The sequence below is a fragment of the Lepidochelys olivacea genome (assembly GCF_965140295.1).
Source record: "Lepidochelys olivacea isolate rLepOli2 genome assembly, chromosome: 14".
NCBI lineage: Eukaryota > Metazoa > Chordata > Testudines > Cheloniidae > Lepidochelys > Lepidochelys olivacea.
Window position 1 is genome coordinate 28,459,206 of NC_140424.1, and position 21,460 is coordinate 28,480,665.

Below are 21,460 nucleotides of genomic sequence, written 5' to 3' on the forward strand. Positions count from 1 at the left end.
TCCTGGCTACACACTTCTAAAATCATTCACTGGCAATAGGACACTGCCCCATCCCAGGTAAGTACCTTTGACAGAAGAGTTCTACACACGACACTGAGTGTGTTCATCTCACTCACAATGTAAAGCGAATTCTGACCTGAGCAAAAATGGCTTGTGCCTGGAACATGGCCAGGGCCCAGGTTGGTGGGGAATAACACTATGTTAAAACTTTCTTGTACATTATGAGGCCTGTAGGCATAAGGGCTCTGCTCAGATAGAAGTTGCCACAGTCTCACCTAATCACAAGCTTCAAGGAGCTTGGGGTTCTAACAAACACATCAACTGTCATGAAGCTCATGAAAAAATCATGAAGGTTGGCAACACTGCAAGGCCCTTTTACACTGAACCAGAACAGCCTTAGCGTGCATGAGAATCAGTCCTTGGAAACACTCCAACTTAACCAAGTTTTTAGCCTGTGAATTTAACAATTTCCTTCCTTGAACACACAGATCCTGCTTCTGCAAGCTCACCATCACAGGTGGACATTGGTGTCTTTGTGAAGCCCCAGTGACCCTCCACACCAGCACAGGGGGCTGGTTGCAGCACCAGAGCCCTAGTGATTCATTTTTCAGAAAAGCCTCTGGGGCTATAATGTTACCAGCTGGTACCTTCCAGCTCACCAAATCGGATGAGTCAGTGCCAGGTAGGGAAACGCCCAGTTGTTTTTGCAGGAGGAGCATATTTCTGAGCTCAGGAAAGTGAAACTTACACTTACACTGTCCAGAGGGAGCCATGGCCGCAGAGAACCCCATGGAAAGTCTCCAGGATGAAGCTAGTTGTCCCATCTGTCTGGAATATTTTCAAGACCCAGTGATTATAGACTGTGGGCACAATTTCTGCCGAGGCTGCATCAGCCGGTGCTGGGAGGGATCTGACTCAGAAGTATCCTGCCCTCAGTGCAGAGAAACTGCTCAGCAGAGAAACCTCAGACCAAACAGGCAGCTGGCAAATGTTGTAGAAATAGCCAAAAAGCTGAGTTTCCAGGCAGGAACAGGGTCAGGAGGGGATAGTGTGTGTGATGAGCACCAGGAGCCTCTCAAACTCTTCTGTGAAGAGGACCAAACCCCCATTTGTGTGGTGTGTGACAGATCTCAGGCTCACAGAGCTCATGCTGTGGTTCCCATAGAGGAGGCTGCCCAGGAGTACAAGGTAGGGAACTTCTCTCCAGCCTAATGGGAAATAATTTTGAATTTTAGTTACAGGTTCATTTAATCACAAGTTGCCAGTCACACATACTCTCTCTCTCCTACAGCTATTGATGTATCTGCATCATTCAGCTCTGTAAAGAAAAAATGTATGAAAAATTATATAGCAACTCCTTGATAAAGGCCTCAGGCCCAGCAGGGAGATGAGGTTTCCCACTGGGATTCTGAATTCCTGTGTTCCTCCATAAGGGATTAAATTCAGATGCCAGCCTGCATTAGAGGAGGCCACTGTGCTAAACCCTGTGTGGATCCCAAGCAGCTTGAGTCCACACACAAAAGGGCTCCAGACAGTGCAGGTCCATGCTGAACACCATGGGCATTAGCCTGGGTTGCCACAAAACTAACCTGGGAAGAGCTGTCCTGTGCCAGTCTGAACTGTTTTATTGTGTATGTGGGCAAGGACCAGCCAGAGTGGTTCCATTAGTCCGACAATGCAGCCTTTTGAAATCTTCCAGAATCCACTGCTTCTGGCTACTTTTCCAGGGATGCTGGGTACCTACACAGCGGGCATTGCCACTGAAAGGGTTTAGAACAGCACTAAGTCAAACTCCAGCCATTCTTAACACTAATCAGCATCTCTAGTAGGGTTTGCTTTAGTGCTTAAGCAAGTTCTGCCCAACCAATATGCTCCCCAGGGGTTCAGGGCTGAAGTTCAATGGTCCTGGTAGTTCCTGTTGTTTGTATCACAAAGTAAGCTAAACCTTCTCAAAAATAGATTTATTTGTTCCCCACCATGGCCCATTAACACCTAATATCCCGAGACCAACACATATACAACGCTGCATATAACACCTGGGATTTGTATCATTTTGTGAGTTAAACCTTCTCAAAAACAGGTTAATTGATTCACCATCATGTGACTCCAGTTTCTTGCTGGTTTAATTCTATGGAGAAAGGGGACAAATAATTCAAAACAGTCTCAATATAAAACACTCCCTGTCTCTGTTAATGAGGTTTCATTTCCTTGGTGTTCCTGATGTTGCCGGCACCCAGTGCCGAGAGGCTGAACAACAGCTTGAGTGGTTCGTTACCCGGTGTGCTACACCCAATAATCACAACGGGGTGGAGAAGCAGAAAAGTTTATTTGCAGCTGCAAAAAGGTACAGGGAGAATAAAATCTCAAATCCTGCACCACAGAGCAGGAAGTTACACAGGCTTTTATACATCCTTTTTCCCAGCATACTTATCCAATAGCAAGCTGCTCCAAGTATCCATATAGCCAGCCAATCCAGTTCCCAGCTAGTTCCCTGATTCTCTGTATCATTTGTTAAACTATACATAAAGCTGCTTTATTCAGCATTGTTCTTCCATATCTCCCCTGTTTGGCCTTGCTTAGTTTCAGGCAGACTCTGCAACATACTGTTGCAGATTCTCAGCATAACTGCTGTGTGTGCCTCCAGGCGGGGGGTGGGGGCAAGGACACTTGGGCCTAGCATGCAGAGCTGCTGCGAGTGCCTCCAGGCAGGAGGGGGGGGCCAAGGACACCGGGGGGCTTCATCGACACTCGTAGTCTTCCATCCCCTCGAGTTACCTAGTGGCCATGCCCCAGTGTTCCCAACAACTCCCCCCTTTGAGAACACTCAACAGCCTTGGCTCTGAGTTTTCTCACTTGGGCTACTTATTTCTTTACAATATGACTTTGCATAAGCACTTTGTGATAGCCCTGAAGAAAATGACTTATTAACTTTTGCAAAAGGGCCCTGACACATGATACCGCACAGCATAATACCAGTAATACAAGCAGTACAGGAAAGAGAAATTTCAATAGCAGGCTAAATAAACCACCAAGCCAAGACGACAAAACCCAGCCTGAAAACAAGGTTTGCAACCAATCGTTCTCTGGGGCAGTATAGGCAACCTGTGCTCCGGCTCGGGCATGGGCCTCAGCCTGTACCACCTTTTCATAGATCTCATAACTGCTATCATTTACATATACACAACATCGGGGCCCGATGAGGGCACAAACCCCTCCTTGGGATGCCAAGAGATAGTCCAAAGCCAGCCTGTTTTGGAGGGAAAACGTCCTGAGCTGCTGTACCTCTTTATTTAATGTTTTTACTGCTGACCCTAAATCACTAACCGAGTCCTCTAACTCTAAGGCCACTTTTTCAAGTACCATCTGCAGCCTTACAGTATAGCGGCCTATGCATGCCAGGGCTGGCCCGGTAAACAGTGGCGCTATTCCCAGTACAGAGCACCCTACCAGCTTCTCGGTTGTGAGGGGATTCTTCATATTGCCCGCCAATGCCTTAGTCAGTCGCCGCAGGGTCTTTTCTCGTGACTCAACAGAGGTGTCTCGGGCATTTTTAATCTTTTCTTTGGGCAGTGTGGCAGTTATGGAAAGATGAGGAACTCCATGAGCTATATAACAGCTACCTGTCCAGTTGGCTGGCAGCACCTTGTAAGCCTTTCGGCCACATACAAAATAGTGACCCTGTAGGGCCCAATAAGGACTGTTTCTTAAGGGGATTCCTGGGATATTTAAGGCTGCTTTGGCTGCTTTTTTAAACAATTCATATGCCCCTAGGGGGGCATCCCATTCTCCTGATTGGGTACAAGTGGGGGCATTTCTAATTGTGCCGTTCAAATTACACTCGCCATAGGGACCACTACAAACCCACCATTGGCTTGCTACATTGGAGATATTAACTGGACGGCAAGTTACATTTCCAAACCCCTTTTTTGTGATAAGATTATTTGTAAGTGTTTCCCTAAAAGGGGAGGAACCATTACACCCACACCGTTGGCCTCCCCTGTTGGTCTTTATCCAATACCCATCAGCCCACTGTGTAATAACACAGGAGCTCTTTCCCACAGGATGCCCATAGGGATCAGATTGGTTTCGGGTAAAACATAACACTCCCTCAGTGAGTACTGCAACTGAATACTCCTGGTCCTGATAGGTGGCTTGCTGTAAAGAGGTCTTGTTCCAGAACGGTGAGTCCGTTCTTTCCTGCTCTTTGGTGGTGGCTAATTCTGCTAGGGTCAAGGGCAACATGTCAAGGGGCATTCCCGTTTTGGGGGATAGTGGAGTTGGAGCACACACCCAGCAATCAGTCTGGTTTGTTAAAGTAGCAACATGGTGCGCAAGCAAAACAAAGGAGTTATGCTCCCGATATGCACAATTTGGAAATACCAATACAAAGAATAACAATGTTACCCAATTAATTGTTACCAGAGTCTTTCCAACCCAGGGTCTCCAGTACCTGGGTGGGCCCATTTTAGCATTAAGGTGCCCGCTATTTGTGTCTTTTAAACAGTAGCTTTAGCCCGAGATCTCACTAGATGAGGAGTCAGCAGGTTGGACGGTCCACTGTTCTGCTGACGAGGGGGCAGGTACTGCCTTCAGACGAGAGTGATGGATCCAGTTCTTGTGTCCCTCGATCTTTGCCGCTGTATGGGAGATCAGCAGGACGGTATAGGGTCCTTTCCACTTTTCCTGGAGAGGCTCGTCTTTCCAGGTGCGAACAAGCACAGAGTCACCGGGCTGTAAGGAGTGAACGGGAGAGTCCAAGGGGACAGGCTGGGAATCCTTGGTATACCTGTGAAGAGACAAGAGAACAGCAGACAGGGAACACATATACTGTGACAAAAAACCATTACCCAACTCCCATTCCCCTGACAGAACCGGGGTGCCATTCATGGGCCATGCCCTTCCAAACATAATTTCAAAGGGACTGAGCCCTAATCTACCCTTTGGGAGAACGCGGATACGGAGTAGGACGAGGGGCAAAGCATCAGGCCATCGCAGTGAGGCTTCTTGGCACACTTTTGAGAGATGCCGTTTAAGGGTCTGATTGGTACGCTCCACTACACCACTGGCTTGCGGTTTCCAGGGCGTATGGAGTTTCCAGGGGATCTGTAAGGCATGTGAGATGCTTTGAATGATTTTTGACGTGAAGTGTGTCCCGTTGTCAGATTCCATCCACAGGGGGAGTCTGGTAGGGTTGACAGTCACCTACAGAGTCTTCGGTTTGATATGGAAACCCCCCACCCCACCCCAAGCACTCTCAAAATGAAACCTCCCAAAATCATTTCTGTTTCTTCAGGAAAAGATTCAGGCCCATTTGGAGATTCTGAAGGAAGAGAGAGAAAAGCTTCTGAGATTTAAAGTGACTGGAGAGGGGAAAAGCCTGGAGTATCTGGTAGGTGCCCATTGTTATTAACTTGCAGTGGGCCATCTGTTAGGAAGCTGGTCTCGGGACCCCCCACCCATGGCTTCTCCCAGCAGCCTGGGCTCCCTGGGCCTCTTTTATCCTGGCCGGGCTCCAGCTTCCAGCCTGGCCGGGAGGCTGGACCTCGGGGAGAAGAGGAGCGGTAGATGGCTGGGTCTGTGGTGAAAAGTGGATGGGCCAGGCCCCTTGGCTTCCCTTTGCGGGTGCACCTGGTAGGACATCTGTTTGTAGGCAGCTTCCTCCATGGACTTGGGGAATGTGGGCTTTGTGTTTCTTCATGGGCATGGATGTCTGTGTTAGAGTCCTATGTCTTCGCACACATACACACACCGGCCCTGAGAAATCCTCTCTCAGGAGCAGGACCACATCATATTCTGTAGAATCTAAGCTTCCATTCCAATTAATGAGTTAATTTCTAGCCCTTGTGTCTTTCACAAAACTCCTCCCAAGGTGAGCAGACTATGTCTCGTGCAGTGCTATCTGCCTGAGTCTGCAGACATTTCTTGCATTGTTAATTATTTCTCTCCCCTCGCATCTCTGTTAATGTAGTGCTCAGTCCTGCTGGCTGCTGCTCTGGGTCTGGCTTAACACAGTGTGCTGACTATGTCAGACATAGAAACATACCATGAAAAAATGTTAGGAACAAATGGGAAAGTGGTAGAAAATCCTCTCCCTAGTAACGACAGGGTATAATCATGTGTTAGACATCACAGAATTTTCAAAGAAATTCTCCCTCCTGCAGAATCAGCACTCCATGAACGGACCCTAGACTCTCTCTCTAACCCTTACCTTTCCTTTCTTTTAAAAAAAAATAGATACAGACACAAAACAAGAGGCAGAAGGTTGTATCTGAATTTCAGCAACTGTGGCAGTTTCTAGAAGAAGAAGAGCACCTCCTGCTGGCCCAGCTGGAAAATCTGGAAAAGGCGATTGTGAAGATACAGAATGACAATGTCATTAAAATGTCTGAGGAGATTTCCCGTCTCAGCAACTTGATCAGTGATCTGGAGGGGAAGTGTCAGAAGCCAGCAAGTGAATTCCTGCGGGTGAGACTGAGTTATAAACATCCCTGATCCAAACACAGGGACAGGACAGCTCCTGAATCATGGGCACTGGAGACCAGCAGTCAGAGGTCACAGTGTAATTCAGTGTGTGCATTCCTGAAATGTGAATTATTGTTTCTCTTTGAAGAATTACAGACTCATTTATATTAGAGATGACATTAACTCAGCAAATCCATGGCCCTAGGGCCAAGGCAGGGCCTCTTTTACCCCTATCTGCAAAATCCCTTCTCTGGGATCCCCAGTGGGCAGCATTTGGGACTAAAATTGTTTTTCTGTCTCTTTCCTCTCTAGGATGTCAGAAGCACCTTGAGCAGGTATGTGGCTCTATTTCACTTCCCCTCATTCTTCACGATGCTGTGAAAGGGCTTGGAGAGTGTATCGACTCTACATTTCATAAAAATATAAGAATGGCCATACTAGGTCAGACCAGTATCCTGTCTTCCAACAGCAGCCAATGCCAGGTGCCCCAGAGGGAATGAACAGAACAGGTTATCGTCAAGTGATCCATCCCCTGTCACCATTCCCAGCATCTGCCAAACACAGGCTAGGAACACCAAGCTGGTTTATAGCCACTGATGGACGTATGCTCCATGAACTTATCTAGTTCTTTTTTTAACCCTGTTTGTGTCTTGGCCTTCACAACATCCTCTTCCACAGGTTGACTGTGCATTGTGTGAAGAAATACTTCCTTTTGTTTGTTTTAAAACTGCTGTCTATTAATTTCATTTGGTGACCCCCTAGTTCTTGCATTATGAGAAGGAGTAAATAACACTTTCTGATTTACTCTCTCCACACCAGTCATGATTTTAAAGACCTCTATCATAGCCCCCCATTTAGCCGTCTGTTTTCTAAGATGAAATGTCCCAGTCTTATTAATCTCTCCTCATATGGAAGCTGTTCCATAACCAGTATCATTTTTGTAGTGATTTTCTGAACCTTTTTTGAGATGGGGTGACCAGGTCTGCATGCAATATTCAAGATTTTGCATGGATTTATATAGACGCAATGTGATATTTTCTGTTGTATTATCTATCTCTTTCTTAATGATTCCCAACATAGTTAGCTTTTTTGACTATCACTGCACATCGAGGGGATATTTTCAGAGAACTATCCACAATGACTTCAGGATCTCTTTTTTGAGTGATAGCAGCTAATTTAGACCCCCTCATTTTATAACTATAGATGGGATTATGTTTTCCAATATGTATTACTCTGCATTTATCAGTATTGAATTTCATCTGCCAAATTTTTTACCCAGTCACCCAGTTTTGTGAGATCCCTTTGTAACTCTTCACAGTCTGCTTTGTACTTAACTATCTTGAGTAGTTTTGCATTATCTGCAAATTTTGCCACCTCACTGTTTACCCCAGATCATTTATGTATATGTTGAATAGGACTGATCCCAGTACAGACCCCTGGGGAACACCACTATTTATCTCTCTCCATTCTAAAAACTGATAATTTGTTCCTACCCTTTGTTTCCTATCTTTTAATCAGTTACTAATCCATGAGAGGACCTTCCGTCTTATCCCATGACAGCTTACTTTGCTTAAGAGCCTGTGGTGAGGGATCTTATCAAAGGCTTTCTGAAAATCTAAGTACACTATATCCACTGGATCCCCCTTATCCACATGTTTGTTGACCCCCTCAAAGAATGTTAGTAGATTGGTGGTGCATGATTTCCCTTTACAAAAACCATGTTGACTCTTCCCCAACAAATCATGTTCATCTATGTATCTGATAATTCTGTTCTTTACTATAGTTCCCCAGGGCACTGCAGCAAAATATATGGGGCAAGGTCACGTTCTGAATGTAATTCCCATTTATGCATTTAATCCTCACCCTTTAACACAGGACTCTTGAATTATCTATTCAGTGGGAAAGATTGGCCTACAGTATTTCCTAGAGATGTTACATCCCTGGGGAATTGGCTGCCTCAGAACCCCGAGGATCAATATGGGCCTTTCACCTCAAGGCACTGGTTACAATCATGCCCTGGACAGCGGAATCAAGAGTCTTTACCACCTCAGGACTGTTTGGAGACCTGTGTGGAAGGAACTGGTGGGGGCGGGGGCCCCTGAGGTTTCAATCTAGTTCCTGAAAGAACAATCTGATAACACTGTGCGCATCAAATATGGGAACATACTAGTATTAGTGCATGGAGGCGAAGGAGTGAATTGGTCATGAAAACATGATTCCCCTTTGATGTACAGATCTGCTCTGTCCAGGCCAGAGATGAAGAATATTAATGGGGCCTTTAGGGAAAGGTTGCACTGCCATGGCCAGTGCTGTGCCTGCTCTGAGACTGGGAGAAGTGGAGGAATTCTAACTCCAGGCCCGTAAGAGCAGCAACTTCCACTAGCAAGGAATTATAATGAGTCACTAAAAGAAACATAATATCATGAAATTCTTCCTCTCCAGGTGCGAGAAGGGGAAGTTCCTCCAGCCAGTGGAGATTTCTCCTGAGCTGGAAAAGAGACTCAGTGATTTCTCCCAGCAAAATATTGCTCTAATGGAGATTCTGTGGAAGTTCAAAGGTACTGAGAAGGGATCTAGGAAAGGAAACCAGGGTGTGTCTCTGGGACTATGGGTGGAGATGGGCTCTGGGCAACTGGTTCAATTAGATTATGTACCTATTTAATAACAAGTAGAAAGCAGACAAACTGAGCAGATGAAGTAAGGGCCCAGGTACCAGGATCTTTCACATTGTTTCACTCTGTGAACTTTGGTACAATCATTAAGGTAAAAATGTACAAAATTTGGGGTACCTCAGTTTCTCTCTTCCAACTACAGAACTATGGGGCATGTGCTCCAGAGCTTTTTAGCAGCCCCACATGCAGCTGGAGTCCGTAGGATCTGCAGGTGCCCATTACCAAGGAACTCCGGGCCCCAGGTGCCTAAGGCCTTGTCTATCTACACCACAGAGTTTTGTCGATTCCAGTTACGCCAACAAACAGCCACTACTATAATTAAACCACTGTTGCATGTCCACACTGTGCTCCTTGTGTCGGCAAAGCACATCCACAATAGTAGCTTTGCATTGACACAGACAGCTCTGGGTAGCTATCCCACTGTGCCACTGGTCAGAAGGTGCTTTGTGAAGGGTTTGCAATGCCTCATGCAGGCAGGTAGAGAGTCACATGGTGAAGGTTTCTCAATCTCATTGTTCCATGGGCATCCTACTGTATGGCCAGCTATTTTTCAACTGCCCTGGCAACCTGCACCCCAGCCATCACTGTCAGAAAGCATGGATACTACGCTGCTGTTCAGTATTGTGCTGTGCTGTGTATTGTGCTTGTATTGAACACAAGGCTATAGGGGGAACCCAATGGGGGGCTATTTGGCTGGAGGATGCCTTGAAGGAGCATTTTAACACTGAGCCACAGTAACGTGTGTTGCTGTAGTGTGCTGAACCTGGCATTGTTTCTTTGCACTGTGCTATGAACCTTGTAATGATTTCTGTGTGTGCCTGAAAAGTTACACATCTTAGATCCCTTTTTAGAGTAACGCTTGATAATATGTCCAAACTGACACTGCTGAACAGTAATTAGGGTTACCATACGTCCGTGTTTTCCCGGACATGTCCAGCTTTTTGGTTCTTAAATCACCATCTGGGAGGAATTTTTAAATATCTAAAAACGTCTGGGATTTTGCCACATCGGTTGGGACGCCCTTTGTCCCGATATTGGGGACCGCTCACCTCACCACACACACCAAAGTCCCGGGGCTGGTGGCGCTTCCTGGGGCAGCTCCCGGCACCTGCCCGCTGGCAGGAGCCTGCAGTGTGGGCGGCCCCTTGGCACAGAGGCAGAGGTGGTCTCCGCGTGCTGCCTCCTGCCCAATCAGAGCTGCGGGGGCAGAGCCTGCAGGTGCCGGCAGCGGGCAGTGAGCCCTCCGCCCCCGCCCTGACCCGACCTGACCCGAACCTAGGAGCCAGAGGGACCTTCCGGATGCTTCCTGGGAGCCGCCCCAGGTAAGCACCGCTGGGACTCCCCACCTCGCCCCCCGGAAGGTGCCTCTGGCTCTTAGGGTCGGGTCGAGTCAGGGGTGGGGGGGGAGGGCTCTCTGCGTGCTGCCGGCACCTGTAAGCCCCACTCCATGGCTACGGCAGCTCCCATTGGTGCTTTTCTTTGGTGCTGGCCAATGGGAGCCACGGAGCTCACGCTTGTGGCGGGCGCAGCCCGTGGAGACCCCTTGGCTGCCCCTGATCCTAGGAGCCAGAGCGACCTGCGGCAGGAGGGGTGAGTAGGCGAGTGGGGCATGGTGGTGAAGAGGCGAGCGGCGAGGGAGCCAGTGGCTGGCTGGTGGGTGGGTGAGGAGGCAAGTGGCAGGCGGGGAGGGTGAAGAGGCGAGCGGCGAGCCAGCGGTGGGCAGTGAAGAGGCGAGCGGCGAGCCAGCGGTGGGCAGTGAAGAGGCGAGCGGCGAGCCAGCGGTGGGCAGTGAAGAGGCGAGCGGCGAGCCAGCGGTGGGCAGTGAAGAGGCGAGCGGCGAGGGAGCCAGGAGCGGGCGGGGTCCAATGGGGCAGAGAGGGGGCAGAGTTGGGGACTTTGGGGAAGGGGTTGGAATGGGGGCGGGGAAGAGGTGGAGTTGGGGCGGGGGCAGGTGGGGCAAGCAAATACCCCCTTACCCCCCCCCAATGTAGTGTCCTCTTTTTTGAATATTCAAATATGGTAACCCTAACAGTAATACAAGAAGCCCACAGAAGTGTGTGTTTGTGTGGGGGGGTTGTGCATGAGAGAGAGAGAGAATGTGTTGGCGGAGCGTGTGAGAGACTGTGTGTGTGGGGAGTGTGTATGTGAGAAAGAGAGACAAATTGTGTATGGGGGACTTCCTGGGGCTTTGAAAGGGGAGGGACACATGTCTACATAGCTGGATGAATGGCAGCAGATTTCCAAACAGTGAGCAGAGCGGTTACGGTGGGCATCGTGAGATACCTTCCGGAGGCCAGTTACAGCAACGTAACAAACACAGTGTCTACACTGACACTTTGTTGATCTAACTTTGCTGCAAAAATCTCTATGCCTCCCATTGAGGTGGTTATATTTTGTCAGTAAAGCAGGAGAGTTTTGTCACCAAGAGGTGCATTGTAGTGTGTACACCTCCACTGTTTTGTCAATGAAAGCTGCCTTTTGCCGACAAAACAGTGTAGACAAGGCCTAAAGGTTGGCACCCAAAACGTAAACCCTCAATTTAAGGCCACTTTTGAAATGTGGACCCAGCTCACCATTGTGCTCTGGCCCCGTGTGGCAGCTTGTGTGGGCCAAAGGGGCTGTAGGGAAGGTGTAAACCCAGGGGAATCCTCGCAGCACAGGAGCCTCTTGTGCCTCCAGCTCCTCCACAGCAGCTGCAGGCTCAAGGAGTGTTCCCGGGAAAGCAGGGAATAGAGTGGAGTTGTTGAGGGCTGGGCAGAGGAGGAAGGGGTGGAGCAGGAATAATGGGGTGTGGCCAGGGTAAAGCTATGCCTTTGACACTACCTCCGGGAGAAGTCATCTAGGGGCCACTGGACCAGAGGTGCAACTCAGGCTGGACCTCCGGACTTCCGCAGCCTGTGCCAATGTCTGCACTGACCCCAGCAGCTACTGAATAGGAGAACCACAAACTGCTTCCCCCATCTCTTTACCAGTGCAGGGGTGAATGAGGCCCATTGAGCCAATTCTCTCCCTGACTCAGTTTCCACATTTATGAAATAATTTTAAGATTATTTGTATTTCAGTCTATGCAGAATGAAAGCCCCATTGTGCTGAGCTCTGTACATATACTGAGCTCTGTACATATACTGAGACCCAAAGAGCTCACAATTCAGGCTCCTCATCCTGAAAAGTCTCAGCATCCCACTGATGTGAAAGAGGCCAATGTTTGTAAAGTTACATTAATGCTAAAATCTTTGCAGGATCTGGCCTGGCTCATGACAAAATGTAAAAGGAGAATGAGAAATCAGCTGGGTTTGGAGGATGAGGGAACAGAAAATCTGTCTTCCACATAGTGTCTCTTTGAGTGGTTCTGAGGCTTCATGGATATTGGTTCTGTTGATTTGAGACGCTTGAATGAAAGAGAAAATAGGATGATTCATATTAGCCTTTGTTAAAAATCTGGGTGTGTCTCTGTCTCTCCAACTGTTTTTCTCTCATAATTAAAATACAATTATGTCAATTAAGAGTGAGGATGTCACAAATATGACAGCATGAAATATCATCTGTCTTATCCTTTCCCCCTCCAGACATTCTGTCATCTGAACTGGAGACAATAAGAGGGAAATCCTTAGGATCACACAGACCAGGTGAGACTTCAGGTGGAGATTATCATTAAATAAAGAGGAAAATCCCATGAAAACGTTTTCATGAACTTCTAGATAAATGTACAAACCAAACCAACACTGACCATGACACACACCCCTAAAAATAAAAATAAAAACAAAAACATGAAATACTAAAAGAAAAGGAGGACTTGTGGCACCTGTGGCTCACGAAAGCTTATGCTCAAATAAATTGGTTAGTCTCTAAGGTGCCACAAGTCCTCCTTTTCTTTTTGCAAATACAGACTAACACGGCTGCTACTCTAAAACATGAAATACTAAGAAATCCCAAGCCGAAATCACACAAACAATCCTGATACCATCCTTAGTGTTGAGTCCCTGCACCCACTGACGAACAGAAACACTCTCCCTGACCAAGAAACACTCTGAGGCTAGGCCTACATAGCAATGTAAGCGTAAGGGATTTGAGTCAGCTGACCTCTTGTCAGGGAATCCTGGGCTTGAGCATCAACACTGCATTTTAACTCTAGGTTAAGAATTTTCTGCACTGGGGGGAAACTCGACTGCCAATCCTGTTTCCTAACTGTGGTGGTGCTATTGATGGGACGCGGGTGCCCGTAAGGAGCACGTGAGTACATACGCCGCGTAATTAGCTCATTTGGTGGCTGTCTCCATTTGAGAGGGCATTATACTGAATTACTGTCTAGTCGGATAACTGGGTTCTCCAGCTCTAGGCTCGGTCACATTGGCAAAAACATGCCCCTGGTGCCTGTCCTAAGGATAATGAGGACATCAGTCTCCAGGGTGTCAAACTATTACAGTGAAACTTTGTAATTCTTAATTTTTCAAATACGATGATCAATGAACAAGTTTTTGCTTGCTTGCTTGATTTTTTCAGTTTGTTTTGAAGTTTGACATGAAATGAAGGTGTCAGAGGGAAGACACACACACATTCCAGTCTGGCTGCTGCTTGCTGCAAAGTGGCAAAATCCATCCCCAAGGCTTGGGATGCAGTGTGCTCCAGCAACCCTGGGGAATCCCTTATCCCTGCCATCACCACACCCCCAGACCTCTGGGATGCTGCAGAGAAGTTTTGGTGCTGGCTCCCACTGACCACCCTAACAGTGCATGCTGCCCAGGTGACCCTGCACCTGCAGCCCAAGAGAGGGCAGGAGGGCCTGGAGTAAGGGCCAGTGAGCAGAGCAGGGACCATAGCAGCTGCCCTGCAGGGAGAAGAAGTGGCAGAGCTCTCGGCTCAGTATGGCTGAGGGAAGGATGACCCACCTCCTAACTTTGCTCCCTGCTCCAGGCAAGCTCCGTGCACCACCATGGAAGAGAAACTTCCACCACCACTGTGGGAGGAGCAGGAAGGGGGACCTCTCGGCCAGGTAGTAATGCTGTGTCTGGCATGCTGTGCTGGCTGCCTGTAGCACTGCTCCTCCGCCTCCAGGAACTATAGGATACACCCAGAAGACTTCCACACCCAAGTCAAGCCACGGATGCATGCACATAGGAAACCAATAGGGCTTGGACCCGGGTTCCAGTTTAACATGGGCTCTGACCCTCCAGACCTGCAGGGTCCTGGGACTCTGGATCAGAGCCCTAGATTAGCATATTTGCAGTGTGGATGCAATGAGGGTTTGGCTTGAGCCCAGGCTCAGACCCTGGCTTAAACTGCTGTGTAGATACACTCTCCCTCACCAACACAGATATGTCATTAATGCTGACCCTGGCATTTCCATACATGTCCGTAAGCCCTTTAAATATTAAATTCAAAGGGTTGCCACATTTTTTTTCCTTTCCCCTATGTGAGAGGCTCGCTCCGATTGCACTTCACCAGCATCCCATCTTTCTCTTCAGCTGTGCTGGGCTGAGATCTCCAATTTGAGTTGCTCTCTTTCTCCTCTGTTAGAGATATGGTCCCTCTGTGATGTTGCCACATCCTCCCTGCTCTCTGGGCTGGAGAAGGGGCCACTCTCTGGCCTGAGTGGATCATCCCCAATACCCATCCCCTTCTCTTCTCCCAGGCCAGGGAGAGAAGGACAGGTTCAGTATAGAGCTTCCCCCAGGTTTATATCTATTACCTTCCTCCTCTAACTCCCCTCCCTGCAACTTCAGGTTCTCACCTTCCTCTCTAACCCTCAGAGGAGAAGCTCCAGCAGGAAAAGCAGGGAGATGCTATTTGCATGTACTGGGACATGGTGGATCTACGCCTTCCCAAAGCTAAAGGCCCGTCCCCTCAACTAAGGGGGAGAAACCATGAAGCCCAGGGAACAATGGAGTATTTGGGACAATGAAAGAGAAACCAGGACAAGGAGAGAGGTCAGAAGTTTAAAAATGAGGGAGCCAGAAGGGGACACCAAGCAGAGAACCCCAGAGAGCATCTGTTGCTCCTCAAAGGTATCTAAGGAGTCAGTGAACACTGCCCAGGGGAACTGTGCCTGGAGACATGATTTTAAAAGGGAATGGATATACATGCCACAGTCTCAGAGCACTTCTTCCTCCCTCCAGATTTGTCCTCCTGCAGTGATGTGTGGCCATCTTGGCCATCACCAGGAGGAGATTAATAAGGAGGTCTTGCCACTTTCTGAAGTCACAAATGGGGTGTGTATACATCAGGAGGTGCAGGGAATATTGCAGCCAGAACTTTAGTAAGAGGTTCAAAAAGAGCTGGAAAAGGGGCTGCAAGCTGACACACCACCTAATATCCCCAGTGGGCTGTGGAACAAAAGTGGAGTACAGGCTGGCCCACCACAGTTCCTCATTTTCTCTCCTGTAGGTCCCACCATTTGGAGTCAGGATGGAACACAAAGGCAAGGAAGTGGATGGTGTGGAGCACAAGCATGTACAGATGTTCTCGGGAACTGGTACAGAGGTGGACCAGCTGGATGTCCTTCAGCCAATACAGGTGGTGTGTCAAAGGTGGCTGGGGAGGCTTGTGGTGCAAGAGGTGATGATGAGTTACAGAGGGCCAGCTGTGAGGGATGAGTGGGAAACACCTTCTCACAGGACCTGGTTGAGGAAAGCAAGAGAAGCAAGAGGCTAGGTTGTCCTCACCTTCTGGAACACAAAGGAGGGGACATGTAGGGTGGGCAGCCCCGTGCACTGGCTGAGCACTGTGGGCTCCATCCAGTCACTCTAGTTCTGAGTCTGGTTGTACCATCCAGGGCTATCCTCTGATGCACCAAGGGGGATTCAACCACCTGCACACTAAGGTGTGGAAGAGTAGGGAGATGCAGCTGGGAAGGAGGGAAAAAGCAACCACCACAGAAAGTCTCAGCAGCCAGGGGAACGAACTGCCAGGGCATCTCTGCTTATTCTCAGGCATTCAGGAGAGAGAAGCAGCTCCCCAGGCTGGTGTTGTAAATCAGAGACGCTGTGCTCTAATCTCTGTGACCCTTTTCCCCTCCAGACTCTTTCCCTCCTGAGCTAGAGCAGGGAAGGGAGGATCTCTGGGATCACACATCCAGGGTGAGCTTTGGGGGAGTTTTTCCTTCCATTAACAGAAAATGTCCATGAAAGCAACTCTCCCACACAGCAATAACCAGAGACACTTGCACTGCCCAGCCCTAAAGCCACCTTAATTGTGATCTGAGAATTTGTATTGACATTGACAAGCCTTTCCAATATTACCTTCAAGGTGGTCAGGAGAGAGAGCCTCCTGGTTGCCACACCCTTCCCCATTTCACCTGGGGGACAGACTGTTCCCCATGGCTCTTCTCCTTTGGGCAGGGCTGGACTGTGCCATTGCAGCTGCTTTGTGGGTTGGGGAGATGGTGTCTCTCTAGTGCTGCTACCTGCAGACCTCCCTTCTCTCTGGGCTGGCAAGGGGCTGCCCCACCCATTGCCACCTCCTGCTTCCTGCTCACTGGCCTTGAACTATTGGCTCTTCCCCTGTGCTGTGTCTTCATCTCTGCTCCCAGGCCTGGCAGTGGAGGATGCATTTATGGGAGGAGACTCCCTCGGGGGTTCAAAGTTGGTACCTGCCTCCTCAGGACTCTCCTAATTACAAGCTTTTGCTACCTTCCTTGCCAAGTCTCTGTTGCTGGGAATGAACCAGCCCCAGCTGGGGAGCAGGGAGCTGCAGGCTCTATATTCAAATGAGAAAGTACAGAAGTGGATCCCATTACACAGGTTGAGGAACTGCCAAGCAGGGATGTTAGGGAGTGTGAGAAATGGTCCCAGATTCCCCCAGGGCTGAACTCTGATTCTCTCTCTCCCATAGTGAATGTGATTCTGGATCCAGACACGGCTCATCCCCGACTCATCCTGTCTGAGGATCAGAAAAGTGTGAAATGGGGAGACACCAGGCAACATCTGCCGAACAATCCAGAGAGATTTGACTCCTGGGCCTGTGTGCTGGCCTCTGAGGGATTCACTTCAGGGATATATTGCTGGGATGTGGAGGTGGGGGACAGAGGATTCTGGGCTGTGGGAGTGGCAAAAGAGTCTGTGAGGAGGAAGGGAGAAGTCAGCTTTAACCCTGAAGTGGGGATCTGGGCTGTGCAGTAGTTGGGTCTGTTCCAGGCTCTCACCTCCCCTGCAACCATACTACCCCTGAGCCAGGTCCCCAGGAGGATCCAGGTTTGTCTGGACTGTGAATGGGGCCAAGTGACATTTTTCGATGCTGATAACAAGGCCCCAATCTTCACTTTCCCACCAGCCTCTGTCCCTGCAGAGAGAATCTACCCCTGGCTCTGGGTGGGGGCAGGATCCGAGCTCAGACTGTGTCCCTGAGACACAGGGGGTGGAATATTGCACTGAGGACCCTGAAATCAGCCTCTCTAGCCTTGGAAACTCCAGTCTTTATGACCCTGGAGGGTCCTTGGGGTCTCATGTCTGGACTGTGAAACCACAGAAAGAAGCAAGTAATCAAGATGGAGAAGCCAATCTCATTGCCCAGGGAGCTATTTAGACTGTTTGTCGCTATCTTCTATGGTCCAGGAGGACTCTGGGGAGCTTCAGTCAGACAGTGTCACTAATACATGGGGGGAATTAAAAAATGGGCTTCCCTAGCCCCAGTCATGCTAGTCTCTATGACCCTGGAGGACTCCCGTGTACCCAACCCTCTGGTTCCTTATTCCATCTCCTCCCCCTCCATCTCTGCAGCACCAGGAATTTTGGGAGGCGGGGGGGGGGGGCGAGAGAGAAAGGGAGACCCATTGAAGCTGCAGGAGAAGCAGAGGGTCACTGTGGGGCAGGGAGGGATGTAGGGTTTTGGTGGGAGAAGTAATTGCTGGGCTGGGGGACAGGCAGATGTGGTGGCAGCAGGGATAGAGAATTAATTAATTGGGATTTGGAGTTTAGAGAGAAGCTGGAACCTCTACACCAGCAGGGAGCATTTTGTACAAAACTCTTTAATCAGATCTCATTGGGGCCCCCCAGTGACAGCTCCTGCAACAGGGGCCAAAGTCACATTCCTCTGTAGATATGGGATGTCTCTATTTGTCACACAGACATAGGGGATAGGAAGGGGAAAATTAAAAACCAAGAGACAGACCAGAAACCATTATAGAATCTTCTTTAAAAATCTCTTTTTGGGGGGGGGGGGGCAAGCGGTGTGTCAATCTCATGATTTTCTAAGAATTAAGAACATAAGAACGGCCAGACTGGTCAGACCAAAGGTCCATCTAGCCCAGTATCCTGTCTTACGGCAGTGGCCAATGCCAGGTGCTTCAGAGGGAATGAACACTGGAAGAAGCAGGGACAGAGTGGGTTTAACCAGAGGGAGCAGAGGAAGCAAGAATAAAGGGAGAGTCCTAGAAAAAGGGTGAAAAACAGAAATGGATAGAGCGAAAGGAAAACATTCTTGAGAGGGGAAACACCCAGGGGGAGCAAATGGGGAAGGGGTAAAATTGGGGGACAGAATGGAGACTATGAGAGAAAAATAATCAGTTAACAGTGACTAGAGGAGAATGGAAAAGTCAGAAATAAACCAGGGTGGGTAACAAAAGCTAAAAAAGATTATGAGCAAAAATGGATAGAATGAAAGGAAAGAGAGAAGGAAAGAGAGAGTGTGAGAGAGGGAGAGATGACTTATAAAATGTTACTGAAAGTGAAGCTGTAACTCTTTAATTTCATACATTAATTCATGGACATTTGTGCCATTTTAGTTCCTCAAAAGAACTATGCTTCAATTTTTTGGACATTTTCCCATATGTTCTGGTTACTGAAGATCCTCTCAGCTGCTTTAAAGCCTGACATTTACTTAATGTAAATGAAGCCTACAAAAAGTTCTGTTGGCTTGTTTCCCTTTAATTTCCCAGCTGTGATTTTTGAAGGCCTTCATGAAGGGGCAGGACTAACTCAGAAATTTTAAAAGGCAGCTCCTAAGTACCAGAGGAGCTAGCAAATCAGGGAGTTTTGTGAGGGAGTTTAGAGATGGAAAACGAGAGCCAGATATACCTAACAAACATTCATAGAATCGTAGAAGATTAGGGTTGGAAGAGACCTCAGGAGGTCATCTAATCCAATCCCCTGCTTAAAGCAGGACCAACCCCAACTAAATCATCCCAGACAAGGCTTTGTCAAGCCAGGCCTTAAAAACCTCTAAGGATGGAGATTCCACCACATCCCTAGGTATCCCATTCCAGTGCTTCACCACCCTCCTAGTGAATAGTTTTTCCTAATATCCAACCTAGACCTCCCCCACTGCAACTTGAGACATTGCTCCTTGTTCTGTCATCTGCCACCACTCAGAACAGCCTAGCTCCATCCTCTTTGGAACCCCCCTTCAGGTAGTTGAAGGCTGCTATCAAATCCTCCTCCTCACTCTTCTTTTCTGCAGACTAAATAACCCCAGGTCCCCCAGCCTCTCCTCATAAGTCATGGGCCCCAGCCCCCTAATCATTTTTGTTGCCTTCCAATTTCTTCACATCCTTTCTGTAGTGGGGGGGCCCAAAACTGGACGCAATACTCCAGAAGTGGCCTCACTAATGCCAAATAGAGGGGAGTAATCACTTCCCTTGATCTGCTGGCAATGCTCCTACGAATGCAGCCCAATATACCGTTAGCCTTCTTGGCAACAAGGGCACACTGTTGACTCACATCCAGCTTCTCGTTCACTGTAATTCCCAGGTCCTTTTCTGCAGAACTGCCGCTTAGCCATTCGGTCCCCAGTCTGTAGCGGTGCATGGGATTCTTTGTCCTAAGTGCAGGACTCTGCACTTGTCCATGTTGAACCTCATTGGATTTCTTTTGGCCCAATCCTCCAATTTGTCTAGGTCATTCTGGACCTTATCCCTACTCTCCAGCATATCTACCTCTCCCCCAATCTTAGTGTCATCCACAAACTTGCTGAGCGTGCAATTCATCCCACCATCCATATCATTAATTCTCTAAATGTAGGCCAATAAGCACCCCCCTGCAAAACAAACAAACTAACAAACAACAACAACAAAATCCTGCTGAAGTAAAAATTATTGCTCTGAATGCAGCATCTATGATTACCAGTCTTGTGGGGTGGTGGCATGCGTGGGCATTTGGTGAAAGCAGTTCAAGGTCCTCAGAGACTGAGGGCATGTCTGCACTACAAACGTAAGTCAAACTATTCACATCCACACTACTCTCCTTCTGTCAGTCATGCGCATCCTTACCAGGAGTGCTTCCATCAACTTAAGAGAGGCAGTGGGGTGGGGGCGGGAGGGGAGAAGGACTGAGAGACTGGGCTCCCCACTCCTCCCTGGCAGAATTTTTTTTAAGTACATCAGAAGTAGGAAAACTTCCAAACAATCAGTGAGGCCACAAGGTAACCGAGGTGCCAAAGGAGCACTTTCAGAAGACAAGGCCATTGCAGAGAAGCAAAATATATTCTTTGCATGGGTTTTCATTGCTGTAGCCCATAAGGTCAGTTTGCTAGCTTGCCATATTGCATAATATGTTTTCTTTTGGTTTGATTCATATTATTTTGTTATCATATCCTATTATTAATTAATCATAGTATTTTCTGGGGTTTTCTTTATGTGGAATTCCAGTTTATGCTATTCATAAGGGTTATTCATGGTTATTCATAATAGTTGGCTGTAATGCAAATAACCTTCAGGCCTGTATCCTGTACGATTAGCTAGAGTAAGTTAGTATAAGTGTTTGTAAACTTTGGCATAGATAAATGGCATACCAGTTGCCCCCCTTAGCTTTGGGGAACTGAACAAAAAACTTGAATTTGCTAACCTTAAGTCTGAGCAGACCGGTAACTGCAAGGCACACTGCAGAACATGGAAGTCATGAGTTAGGTCAGGGATAACGGTTTCGGGAATGAGATAATCGATACTAATACGTATGAGTATATGGCATAACATGTTAACCTATAGAGTAAGTGTACCTGAAGATTTATGGGGTTGAGGAAATAAGATTTGGGCATGGTAGGTTGGGCCTAGATTCTTACAGCGGGCAGTACCGGGACCCTATAAGATGGCAAACAACCATACAAAGGGGTCACATTTTCCTATCTTCTATCAAGCTATCACCTCAGTTTCACAATATATCCTAGCCACTCAACACTTGAACCTAAGCCCTACCAATTTGGGAAGCCTGGACCATTAGTTCCTCAGACATGCCAGAGACAAGACTGATCCTCTGTCTCCTACTACCAGGTCTTCAGGGATGGGTGTGAATATGCTAGCTTTAGTAGTCTTTTAGAATAGAAATGTTACCACCAGGGGTCATAGAATTGTATTACTTCTTTGTGACTCTGTGTTTTGTAGCATTTATGCTTCTTTCTTTTAT

General features: G+C 48.1%; 1 pseudogene across 1 annotated transcript; it reads left to right on the forward strand.

Moving 5' to 3' along the window:
* The first annotated feature begins 290 nt into the window (after positions 1–290).
* On the forward strand, positions 291–18,277 carry LOC311531271 (zinc finger protein RFP-like; annotated as a pseudogene). The gene is made up of 7 exons (XR_014714560.1): positions 291–1,188; positions 5,294–5,389; positions 6,235–6,465; positions 6,775–6,797; positions 8,905–9,020; positions 12,701–12,760; positions 16,962–18,277. The product of XR_014714560.1 is annotated as a zinc finger protein RFP-like (transcript).
* Positions 18,278–21,460: the final 3,183 nt, after the last annotated feature.